Genomic DNA, 12,724 nt, shown 5'->3' with positions numbered 1-12,724 from the left:
AAACACTTTAATATAGGACGAATATATTATACCGTGTATAAATTGCTAGTTTTAAGGAGGGGGGAGACGGGTGGGATAGGCTAGATGTGTTGCGGCCGTGGGTTCTCGAACGAAGTAATGGTTACTTTTGTTAAATGATCAAATAGATTTGCCCCCTAAAGATACACCCCTTCACACATCTCCTTTTTGTTAACCCTAGAAACGCTACTGGCTATATAAAGGCTGTCCATTGACTTCGAATTCATTTTTAGTTATTTCAGACCTCTCCGGGTTATTTTCGTTCATACTTTTTGTATGATGCGTCGTTTTTGGACGATCCCCTGCCCCTAATAGTCCACTTAGTTGATGGACGGCCCCATATGAACTACTTTATACTGATATTTATGTGTACTGTATATAAACATGTTAATGTTCACTGTTTAGGTTTTTAGCCTAACTTTATGTTATGTTAACTACCCCTTCTAGGGGGTGACATTGTGCCAAAGTTCATGCACTTCCAATAAAACAAGGTTTCATTGTAACTAAACCATCTCTACGGTAGTTGTTAATTAAACAATTTTGTATATATTGACAGGTTTGAAATCAACTTAGTTCCTAAATTGTGTGTATACTGAGCCAAAGAACAAAAATATATGCTTTTTTGGCACAATCTCGCCCCGGATGACGGTATACGATGTATTCCATGTATATACTGCCGCTATTCACATAACAGTTCACATTCCAGCTACAATGAAGATGGACCTGTTATGCGAGTAGCAGGCAGTGTAAATACACTATACATCGTATAGCCAATTCCTCTCCGTTCCTTTCTTCCTAGGCTACACGGCGCCAGTCCACTGATAAACTAGTCGAGCCATCCAGCACATTAGACCCCTCCATTTCTGGTGCCGGTGAGGAGGAAAAAACGTCAATAGTCACTGTCCGTGGGAGGCAAACGTTGTTATCTATGGAGCCTCTTCTTGCCATATATTTGGTATTCGACGCATTGATTTGTTACCCAATCCTGCTAGCTTCCGTTTTTAGTCCGGCGTAGATTACCCCTGCCGTCCCAAGGTTTCTGGCAATGATGTTGAGGTCGTCTGCAATGGCTAGGAGTTGGCTACTTTTGCTGAAGATCGTTCCTCTCATTTCGATGCTTGGTCGCCTGGATGCTTGGATGGCTTGGATGCTTAGTGTGTGTGTGAGTGTCCTTTACGAGATTGATTCACCTTCTCAAAGAACTTACGCGTCTCATTAGTTCGGAATAGTTGTTCTAGCTCTTCACGATCGGCGTCCTCCTTCAGACGCTTTTACCTCCTATGATGATTTAGGACCCCTCCCCTCCTTAGAAGGGGGGTTCCCATACAAATGAAATACAAATTTCCTCAAAATTCGAGAACAAATCAAGCAATTGGAACCAAATTTGGCATGTGGAAGTTTAAAGAGGTAGTATTTTTTCTATGGTGTGCTGAGACCTATCTTACCTTTAAGAGGGAGGGGGGCTCCCATACAAATGAAATACAAATTTCCTCGTATCTCGTAAACAAAGCAAGCAAATGGAACCAAATTTGACATATGGGGATTTTAGAAGGCAGGAATTTTTTATATGGTGAATTAATACCCCTGCCTTCTTTAAGAAGGGGGGATGCTTTACAATGAGGTTAAAAACCCTAAAGACATGAGGAAAACACGCATATTGGACTCAGACATCATGCAAAAACAGTTTTCCAGACGCAATGAACTTCATAAACATCATTCATAAAATGCAATTTTCGAGATAAATATTGAAAATGTATTAGGGTAAGGAACGAGTTCAGTAGTGTCACCTATTTTAATCAGTTATGAATAAATGAGCCGAAAATGCACTTTTTTATTCATATTTTCAAAATCTTTTGATAGGTTCATCTTCACAAATCACTTAACCAGACATTTGATTCACACAAACACAATTTACTGGGTTTCCGACAAGAAATATGATGAATTAAAAATTGTTGTCCAAAAATGTACATTTTTCAGCTGCTGAAGGTAATCGCCACCTCGCTACTAACGAATCCATCACATTTTTCAGCACTGATTACAACCACTCTAAAAGTCAAGCACTCAATTGTCACATACCATATTATTCACTATCCTTTTTTATATTATCTAAGGCTTTGTCACTAGCTGAAAGTTTTATTATTATATAACAAAACTGAAAACAAATTCTGAATTGACGGAACCTGTTCACCAGTAGCAGCAGCTGCAGCATAACTGATGAACTATCGTGTTGCCAAGACACTGTTTCGGTTCTGGAAATAAGAATTATAGGTTTGAAATTAACTGAAACCTCCAATGGTGAAAACGTGGTTCAATACTTTCAAGAGAAATGTATGTTCATAATTAATTTTTCTTTTTTAAAAACAACACAAAAGACAGCTTTTTCAATAATTTTCGAAGATTTTCTCAGTGATTTAATGAAGCAACGATGTTTTTCAATGTTATTTGCTTTGACAACACTGTTCTGAGTCGGACCGTGTGTACTGCTATGTTTACCTCTTTTGTTCTCCCACCATCCTTATGAACAGCGAGTGAGACGTTAAACTCGCAGTGTCCCATAAGAACACTAGAGAATAAAAGAGACGACGAATACCGTTTGCCGAACGGTGCGGTGAGTGTATGCCCCGATAAACAATTTAGACAGATGGCATTTTACGCATTTATGCCGATACGCTATGCCGATTACGCATCAGATGCCGATTTGTAGGTCGCGGATAGGAACGTGAACTTACTGAATAGGGGGAATAGTTCGAGTGATTTTTTATGGGGACGTAAAAAAATTCAGATTTCAGGATTGCTTAACAAAGCACCTTGAGGATGAAAATATGTTCGGTCTGATCAAAATAAGTTCCACCGCTCCAACTTTTAAAGCGAAAAATCAAAAGTTTAGCTGAACAATAGTGTCTTCCAATGGTAACAGCTTAAAGAACTAGAGATAGCAAGAAGATTGGTATGCTGATATCCTCCACTTAGTCAACCCATCGCTTGTAATAAGGTAAAACAATCAGTGACCCGCTTAGACTGCTTAAAGCCGGTTCTTTACCCTAAATGTGTTGTACTCTATACGAATACTATAGAAAAATTCCGTGCAGTAAAGTTTTTTGGGTAGGGTAAGGTGAAATGCTGTTACTGAGGCTGTTAGAGTCAACAGGATCGTAGCAACTGGCCCTGCAATTGTCCTGTACTCTAACAGCTGGCTGCGAAGTCTGTCGTATAAAAACAGAAGCTCAAGTTCGATAACGGAATGTAGCACCTAGGCTTTGCTTTGCTTTAAGGTGAAATGCTACAAAAGCGCTTATTGTAAAGGTCGGGTCACTAAAGTAGCCATGGTTGGGTCACCATAATTTTAAGCCCAGAAGCGCAATATTTTCCAGCTCACGTTAATCACGTGAAATTTGATGAAATAAAACAAAATTTAGGCGATAAAAACCAGGATTGTTGTGGTTTTTCCATTGTAGCAAAAATCTAATTAAAAATCAGGTATTTGTACTTATATGGATCAGTTTTCACGGAATTCATATTGAGGTAGGACTACGTCTTACGACAAGGTTTGGGGTAGGGTGTTATTCCGGAAAATCGAAAAATGCGAGCGTCACGAAATATGATAGGTTTTGAGCGCTAATACCTTAGCGGTTTCCCGATCAATTTTAATTATTTTTGCACCAATCGATCAAAAAATCTTCTACGCATCAATCCCAATATAAAAATCTATTGATTTCTAAGAACTCACTAATGAAAAATTGAAAATAATGAAGTATTGTTCAACTAGCAATCCTCGCTTCGTGATTGGTCGCAAAGCATTTTTAGAAAAAAAAAAGTGACAAAATCTCCCCGTCCTAACAGGTCGAAGATTTTTTGCGACGATTCAACCTACACCAATTTGATATCTGTGCTTGGGAAGTACACCAGAAGAAAGAGTGAGCAAAGTCTCCCCGTCCCAACAAAATTCGCGATTAAACCTAGTCCAATTTGAAATCTGTGCTTGGGAAGTTCGCCAGAAAGATTGACAAATTCCCCTCGTCCCTACAGAATTCCTTACGATTAAACCTAGTCCAACTTGATATCTGTGCTTGGGAAGTACCCCAGAAAGACTGACAAAGTCTCCCCGTTCCAACAAAATTCCTTACGAACGCGATTAAATCTAGTCCAATTTGAAATCTATGCTTGGGAAGTATTCCAGAGTGCCAAACCACCCCTTTTCTTCGACCGATGTTATCGTTTAAACATTAAATCTAGTCCAATTTGATGTCCTGAAGGTGAAACTTCATAGAAAGTGAGCAGCCACCCTTTCCTTTTGCCAGATTGCATCTGTATATTGCAAGAATTTGTTCGGAACTGTTATCTTGCACGAAAACAGGGCTGAAGGGATATTTGTGCATGTGACTTGACACAGCAATTCTCAACGTGAGTAAAATCAGCGACTGTCTTATCCGAGAATAGTTTTTGAGCGTTTCATTGGGTGCATCGCGCCAGTTAGTTGCCTGCAATTATATATATAGTTACAATAGTCAAGCATTACATTTAGATTAATTTCTTTCCAAAATGATGGACAGGATAAGGCAGGAGGGATCCGTATAGTGATGCCAATTTTTATTTGACCTTTAACTCGGCATAAGATAGAAAGGCACAAACCATTTTCCAAACAACTTTAACTTTCTTATACAGTGAGGAACGTGCTGCTCGAGCCAAAGATGCTGATACTTATACAGTAGCAATCATGAAAATGAATAAAAGCATGTAAACCTCAACCTACAGCGCAGTCAAGGCATTTTAACATAACAATTTTTTGATGTCATTAAAATACATATACATGTACATGAAGTAACATATACATGAAGTAAGATTTGAGGCGCTATTAACATATATTTAATAACAACCGAATTTAATCGACCTGCAGTTAGTCTCCACAAATACGGCATTTAGTATGATGTACATGAAGAATTGTATTATAACATGCGTGGATACATCACTTCTATCACTACAAAGAGACTTACGTAGTCCTGCGTCACCTATGCGGTCGTGTCTTGTACACAACCCCTGATTTTTTTCATGTTTCTATATAGAATTTCAATACGTATTTGTTGGATATTCAGTGGTGGCCCAACCTGTACAACATGGTCTAACTATGACAGCAAATTTTGTGTTTACGTAAATGCCTATAACTTTATTATTTTTCAAGCAATCAGTTCGAAATTTTCCAGAACTATACCTTATTCGTAGACCTTTGCAATGATGTCCAAAATTCCCTTCGGAAACGGAAGTTATAGGTGAATGCCAAAATGTGGCCCAACCACGACGACATTTCCCTACTGAGACCCCTCCGTCCTTTAACAGAGGGGCTCATAGCAGGCCAAATTACCTCATAACTCTAGAACTAATCGAGCAAATGAAACCAAATTTGGTACGTGAGCGATTTTGGAGACATGAATTTATTTTATATAAATATTTATATACATTTGTTAAGTGAAGTTGAGTTTAAATGTCCTAAATGTCATTTTTATCAGTTTCTTAGAGTTTGTAGTTGTAGAGTTATATATACTTTCAATTGTAAATTGAATTCAATTTACAATGAAAGTAGTCAATTGCTTTAGTTGTAAAGAATTGCAGGCGCACTGACGCAATGCAGCCAATGAAACGCTCAAAAAATATTCTCGGATAAGACAGTCGTTGACTTTCGTCGCGTTGAGAATTGCTGCGTCAAGTAACATGCACAAATATCCATTCAGCCCTGTTTCCGTGCAAGACAACAGTTCCGAACAAATTCTTGCAATCTGACAAAAGGAAAGAAAAACTGCTCACTTTTCTATGACGTTTCACTTTTAAGACATCAAATTGGACTAGATTCAATGTTTAAAGATAAAACCGTTTATAGCAAAGCGGTGCTTTTACACTTTAACAAGAAAATTTACTTTTAGGACATCAAATTGTACTAGGTTAAATGTTCAAACGATAAAATCAATTGAAGAAAAGGGGTGGCGTTGCACTTAGGTGTACTCCCCAAGCACAGATATCAAATTGGTATAGGGTTAAATGTCTCAATAAAATTTCGACCTGTTGGAACGGTGGAGGGAGGAAACCAGACTAAACAGATGGCGTGTTTAACCGTCGTCCCTGCCTCTGAAGCAAGGTAATCGCAAAGAAAATGTATGGAGAAATTTGACATTGAAAGTTTTTGTTAATTTTCACTACTTAGTGAATGAAAATGAAAATTGTAATAATAACCACATAATTGCTACATCTTTTATCAATCCATTGGTATTTATACAAATGAAAATTCATTCATAATTGGCAAAACTATTTGGGTTATTTTGGATTTGAACACCCGGTTAGCTCCGAGGTATGATGCTGGCATAACAAGCCAGCCGTCGTATGTTCGAATCTCGATGCCGCTACGGAGTTGATAGGATCTTTGCACTAGCTCTGTAATTTTCCCGTACTCTACTAACCGGCTGTGAAGTCTGTCGATAAAGAAGAAGGGCAAGTTCTGAAGGACGTTTATAATACCCTTGGCTTTGCTTTACATTTTTGGATTTGAACACTTCAATAACATGGAATTACAAGAAAAATATAATGCAGAGTCAAAATGAACTTTCATTTTTTTAACTGAGGGACAGCGATTCCCCACTGTGCAATGTAATCATCATGCCATGCTTCACTGGTAGTATGCAAAAAGGAAATAATTTCTACTCAGCATTACCATCAAAAGCACATAAATTGCACATGAGTGAATAGACTTCAAAACAAATACTCAGCTTAACCTGTACCGGTAGGTTTTCTCTTATTCCTCATCATTTTGAAATGTAGATTTACGTTGCTATTTGGTTGGTGTTTATCATCTTTATTCTTCTTTGCGACACGCGAATTGAGGCGTACAATCATGCTGACTTTCTCGCCTGGAATGTGTGGCATCTCTTTTCCACTTCAACTTTCATCGTCACTCAGCCTAGCGTACGGCACTAGGAGCAACCGACTATCTTTATAACCGTCATAGGTGCAAGTAAAGCGAAGCAGTTCGGTTGATTAATGTATGGCTATGCCGCTTACAATGCCGTGTTTGCTCTTCTGTGTGCGCATTGCGCTGAAATCGCAACCGCAAGGTAGCGGAGCACAATTGCAAGTGAACCACGGGACTGCCGTGCCAATCAGTGTCAGCGTCAGCATCCAGGCCTGATTTGGGCGCAAGCCATTCGCCATCTCCGTTCGAAGTGCCGATTATTACCAAACACCTAGCGTGAAAACAGTTTAACCGCGAAACTGCCGACACAGTTCAGTTCTCAGAAAGGTTTTTCCTCCCTTACTGAGTGTCTCGATTCGTTGTATTGTTACAGCAAAGCAATCCGACTACATAAACCGCAAACTTTAAACAGTTACCTGCCATTTTTTCCGAGCCGAACTAGCTAGTTTAACTTTCCGTCCAGACTTTTGCAATTTGTACTAGTTGAATGCAAATGTCATCTACGCCACTGCTTATTTTATTTCCTGATGCTAAGCTTATTGAACACTATTACCGGTCTGGTTAGAATGCCCTAAAATAGCTACGCTAAAAACCTTGAAACCAATCTCGAATTTTTCGATCATTTATTTATTATTCAATACTACTCTGAAGAAAAATGATCAAGTCTTCCGGTATCCAGCTTTGGTTGTTCTGAAGTTTATTCTCCATTGGCAAGAGTCAAGAACAAAAATAAAAACAAACAATGCACCATGTGTTTTTATTGACTCATCCATTTAGTAGCTCAACTTGTTTTTTCTTCTCCACTTTCCGCGTCGGTTGCATCTTTTGGTGCTTCTTCCGCGTTTGTCATTTGAGCCCTGCGCTGCGCTTTGGATAGCATTGAAAACGGTGTGGCGTAAACCAAATGCCATAGCTAGTTTCAGACGGTTGCAGGTGGCGAAATGCAATGCTCAGAATCGGAGGTAAGTTCATCAGACAGAACTGGAGCGTGAGATCTTTATGAAAATTCATCGCTAAGCATACGGATCGCCGCGGCCCCATAAGGTACGAAAGTAAAATATAACTTTTTATGATTCTCCAATCGCCACTAAAAAGTTTCTACACTAGATTCATATATTACAGAAAACCGGTAACACGTGTTCCAGCTTGCCGTTCCTACCGAGTCACCATCAAATAAGCATAACCAGCTCGGAAACTTTCTCTCCAGTCTGCCGTCGGGGCGCCGCCGCACCGGAGAGACACTGCGTTCAGTGTTATCGAAAACAATACATCTCTAATGAACTGAAACATAATATCCCCTAATGACCCGTTTTTCATTCTGTCAGCTGTACACTGGCTTTTCACTGCCACCGGCAATACAAATAGTGCAACGATTGATCGCTTTGGCGTGGTTTTAAAATTGTGCCATGAATCGGTGCGACATCTCCACGCGGGCTGCAATGCCCGAGGAAGAGTCAATAGATAATTTGCATAATGGCAGATTTTATGCATTACTTTCAATCAGCCAGCTCCTTTGATGCTTCTTCGTTATCTAGGTCTTGTTAAGGACGGACGTGACATCCTAGGACAGGGGAAAATAATTGATTTAATGATGTTTGAAGAAACAAATCGACCGCAGCACGATGCATCAAGCAATGACCGCTAGCGTCATCTAGAGCTCAGATTACCGTACCGTCAGCGAGCGCTAACAATAGCGTAAAACCGCTTGACGAGGCAGAAAAGGCTCCCATTTCCGGGGTGATTTTCATGCTAAGCCTGACCTCACACCGCCGGAATGGAGAATAGAATTATACCCCTGAGAATCATAAACTAGCAGCTTTTCCAACACCAATGCATCAATCATGTCATTCTTTTACCTGCCAGACTGAGCCACGGCTGCCAGCAATCGCGATTGGAATGGAGATTTCATCGCACAGATTAGACGACGAACCACCGTTTTTTTTTTGTTGTTGCTGTTCTCCATTAGAAAACATCATCTTTATTCAGCACGGTTTGCTGATAGTCTTGAGAGCAGGCCTAATAACAGTGAGTTAGATCGCCGACACCTGAAACCACTTAACAACGGTGATGGTGAGAACAGCCATTCAAGCTCATTCTCCAGCTGTTTTGTTTTCCTAGGTCCACCCCTAGATGACAACCAATCGGCTCAAAGTGAAACCCAGCGTGAAACAAATGAACAGATTAAGCCATGTACGACCCACACAATTGGCGATTCAGGAAAAACTGGTCAAACCAGCAGACCTCCGGCGAGTCAAACAAACTATCTCATAATGCTCGGTTATGTAAACCAGTTCTACCTCGGTGCCTCGCTACCAAGCCTTCCATTAAGAACCAGCAAACGGTTCCGGACGATTGTCGTCGTTCCAATTAATTGGGCATAATTTGACAAATTTATCGCCGACAAGAGGTCGGAAATTTGCAAATTCTGTCGCAGTTGGACAGCTAAGGCCTAGGCCTTGAAAGATGCAACATCTCGCGCCGGTAGTATCGCTCATTAAATTTTATGTCGCATCGCAAACAAACCCGTTCTGATGAAGACAATTCGAGGCACCGCTGAGCCATACTGAAGTATTCAATAAATTTCCTATCGATGACAATTCGCGGGGTGTTGCGAAAGAGTAGGGAAGCCGCCGCCGGAACCCGTCCAAGTCCGGTTCGACGTGCAGGGCTTGTTAGCGGCGAAACTACACACGCGGTCAATCGAGCCGGCCACTTCAAGCGAACCGTATGATGACATTCTGGTTCTGCAGGCAGGAAATGCCGCTCTTAAGTAGCCTATATTTTAAATGTCAAATCCGCGGACACCTTTGGCTAATTGGTTGGTGGTTTTCCGACTGGAGGGAAGATGGTAGAATAAAAAATTGGCTCACTTTAGATTTGAAAAATGAAAAAAAAAAACACACAACAAGTTGTTAATGGAAATGCCAGCCGGTGTCGGCGAAAATGTTCAATCCGGAAATATAGTGCAATATTTTTGAAGGAAAAAGCACATTAATTATCACCTTCTGCGCTGTTCCAACTGAAAAATACATTTGTAATACAAATGTTTCCCATCGTTCAGATTAATGACTGGTTTTAGAGTTATATTAAACTGAAACTGTAAACTCTAGATTTTAATAACACAAGGTACATAATGTCGTTTTAGGTTTATTAAAGGACGTTTTTTGTTAAAGGCTGTTATAGGTCACTTTGAGAACCCAAACCTTGACTGAAAATGAGTAGACTTTTCCGTTCAAGCCGAAGAAATCTTAACTACCTATAACATAGTTAACGTGACACTCACGCCCAAAAAAATTGGTCTAAGAGTAACAGGCAAGTAGCTTTAAACTGCTCCAAGGAGCTTGCCGAAAGTCGGATGGTGCTCGCCCCAAAAAAATTGTAAGAAATTCAAGCACAACTCAACGTACTTTTAAATGCTCAGAATTATGCGATACAAATGTTTGCGATTTGGATTGAAGAAAATTGTGTTTACTCCAGAGGGTGGAGAATTCGCCCATTGAATATATACACCAAGCATCGGCAAGCAATTTTATCACGAGTGTTCACCAAAATGAATGGTTCAATCCACCACATACGAATGAGCCATATACATTCACGCTTCATAGCATCGGTGAACATACGAATATCGTATACAACGCAAACGTGCGAAATGAAACGTTCTGCTGCTTCAAAATCAACTAGGGTGCTGGATGGGTTCGTCTACGGCGGGTCTTCGTCTACTTTCCAGACAAGAAACCAGCATTATAACTAATTTTGATGCGAATTACATTCAAACTAAACCTGATACTGATATTTATGGATTTTCTCTTCGCTATTGAGGAAAACAATATGTTAGAAAATTACTGTTTTTCACTATCTGTTCGAAAAATAGAAGCCTACTTGGTTTTTCTACCAGTTTTGATTATGACGAAGAGAATCTGTTGATCACTCGGAGTAACTAGGGTATGTTGCTGCTTCGTCGTAATTGCCTATCCCCGTCCTATCCAACACAAATTATTAAAAATATCAGCATTTTTATGACACACAATAATATTTTAGTTCGTTGTCTATCCTACGCGATCAATCAAAGTGAGCTGAGACCTATATAAATGCTTTTTATCATTAAACAAGTCCTACCAGCCAAATTTCCTACGTTTTTCGCGTACGACGAAGAAGAAAATGTCGACTAATCGTTTTAATTTACGTCATTCATAAATGAAAATAACTCACGCAAGGTATTGTCGTTATTCTACAGCCAGGAAAACTTGCCTGACCTGCAGAAATTTTGCAGAATAACATTTGTCATGCCATCCTACACAAATACATGCGCATTAGCTTCGTAAACATTGTTGTGATTTTTAGTTCGGACGATGAAAAATTTTGATGGACGGATTTTAAAACGGTACGACGAAATAAGAAATAAAGTCAGTTGAGTAATTTCAATAATATGCTTTAATAATCGCTTTTCAGTGATTTCAAAGTTCACAGATCGTAATGTAAGTGTGTTTTAGTCAAATAAGCACAAGAACTTTTGGAGTATTCATTAAATCCATCCAACAAATGATGAAAATTAGAATGGCTTTACTTGCTACGACGGGAATTAGAAATAAACCCTACTTGAAATTCTGAGCTGTGATTCAAACTATTTCCACGTTTTATAGTAGCCATCCTGCACACGGCTCAAAGAATACATGCATAGATTTTTGTAAATAATTGCTGTCTGTCCATGATAAACGAAAGAAATCTTGCTTATGACGAAGTGAATTTTCGTATGACGAACTTCCGCTGGAGCATGATGTGTAAAATGTTCCACTGAGAATTGTAAGCGCCGAAATATTTTTTCGGGCTGAAGGGGTATACATGTACAAGCAAGATGTGTTCGATTTATCTGGTGTAAAAAACTTGTGAACTTGCTGATTAATTCTTATAAAAACTCGCAGTAAAGTATGGATCGTGTTTACGTATGACCCTAACACCACTTTAAACTATTCTCTATTCGCGGTAATATTATTTAGGACACTTTCGGACATTCCCGGGTATACTCGGTCGGTCACGTTAAAAGTTCAACATTCAATTTTTGAACGAACTTACGATGTTCATGATGAGCTACACTCGTGATAAAATCAAATGGCGATGTATGCATCATCGGCAGCAGAAACGAATAGTGTATGTTCATGAGGGACGTTCATCGATTAAAATGTTCATTTTTTCGTGAATTGTCCAACAACTGGTTAACTCCCCTACTAGCACAGTTGTGGCAAACCAGTTGTGGCAACCGTTTTATGACTAATTTCAGTCACATATAAGTTTTTGTAACCAAAAGTGCGAAAAGTGTGCTGCTTGGGTCCAAACTTTAACTGCGTAAACTCACCGAAGCCCGAAGCCTTGACAATGGCTCCTGAGAGTGATGTAATCTGCTTCACCTTCACTCCAGTGTCATCTAGAGAATGGTCCCAGAGGAAGTACCCTTCAAAACATATCCATCTGAAACGATTGATGATACTGCACTTCGTACCCAACCCAAGTAACAATCCAATTGCAAAATGATCTTATTTATTTCTTATGGTAGTTGTATCAGGGCATTACAGAATATGTCAGGTTTTATGATGGTTTTCCTTAAGAGAATTTTATCTTATTTGAATAACAATACTGAAGTACCGTTCTGATTCAAACTTAAAACAGTTTCAAACTTCGAACACTTACAATAAAATGCTCGCTGGTATCGCTGATATGATAAAATATTATGCTTATTGTATACCGTGGGGTAGAGGACAT

At 39.4% G+C, this 12,724-nt stretch overlaps 1 protein-coding gene across 2 annotated transcripts in view; it reads right to left on the bottom strand.

Annotated features, from left to right (window-relative positions):
- The window catches only part of LOC128733202 (cadherin-99C), a 425,982-nt gene that overhangs the window by 219,589 nt on the left and 193,669 nt on the right, over positions 1–12,724 (bottom strand). The window lies entirely within an intron of this gene.

This window comes from Sabethes cyaneus, chromosome 1, assembly GCF_943734655.1.
Source record: "Sabethes cyaneus chromosome 1, idSabCyanKW18_F2, whole genome shotgun sequence".
NCBI lineage: Eukaryota > Metazoa > Arthropoda > Insecta > Diptera > Culicidae > Sabethes > Sabethes cyaneus.
Note: the sequence above shows the minus strand (reverse complement) of the source record. Positions and strands in the feature narration are given on the sequence as shown.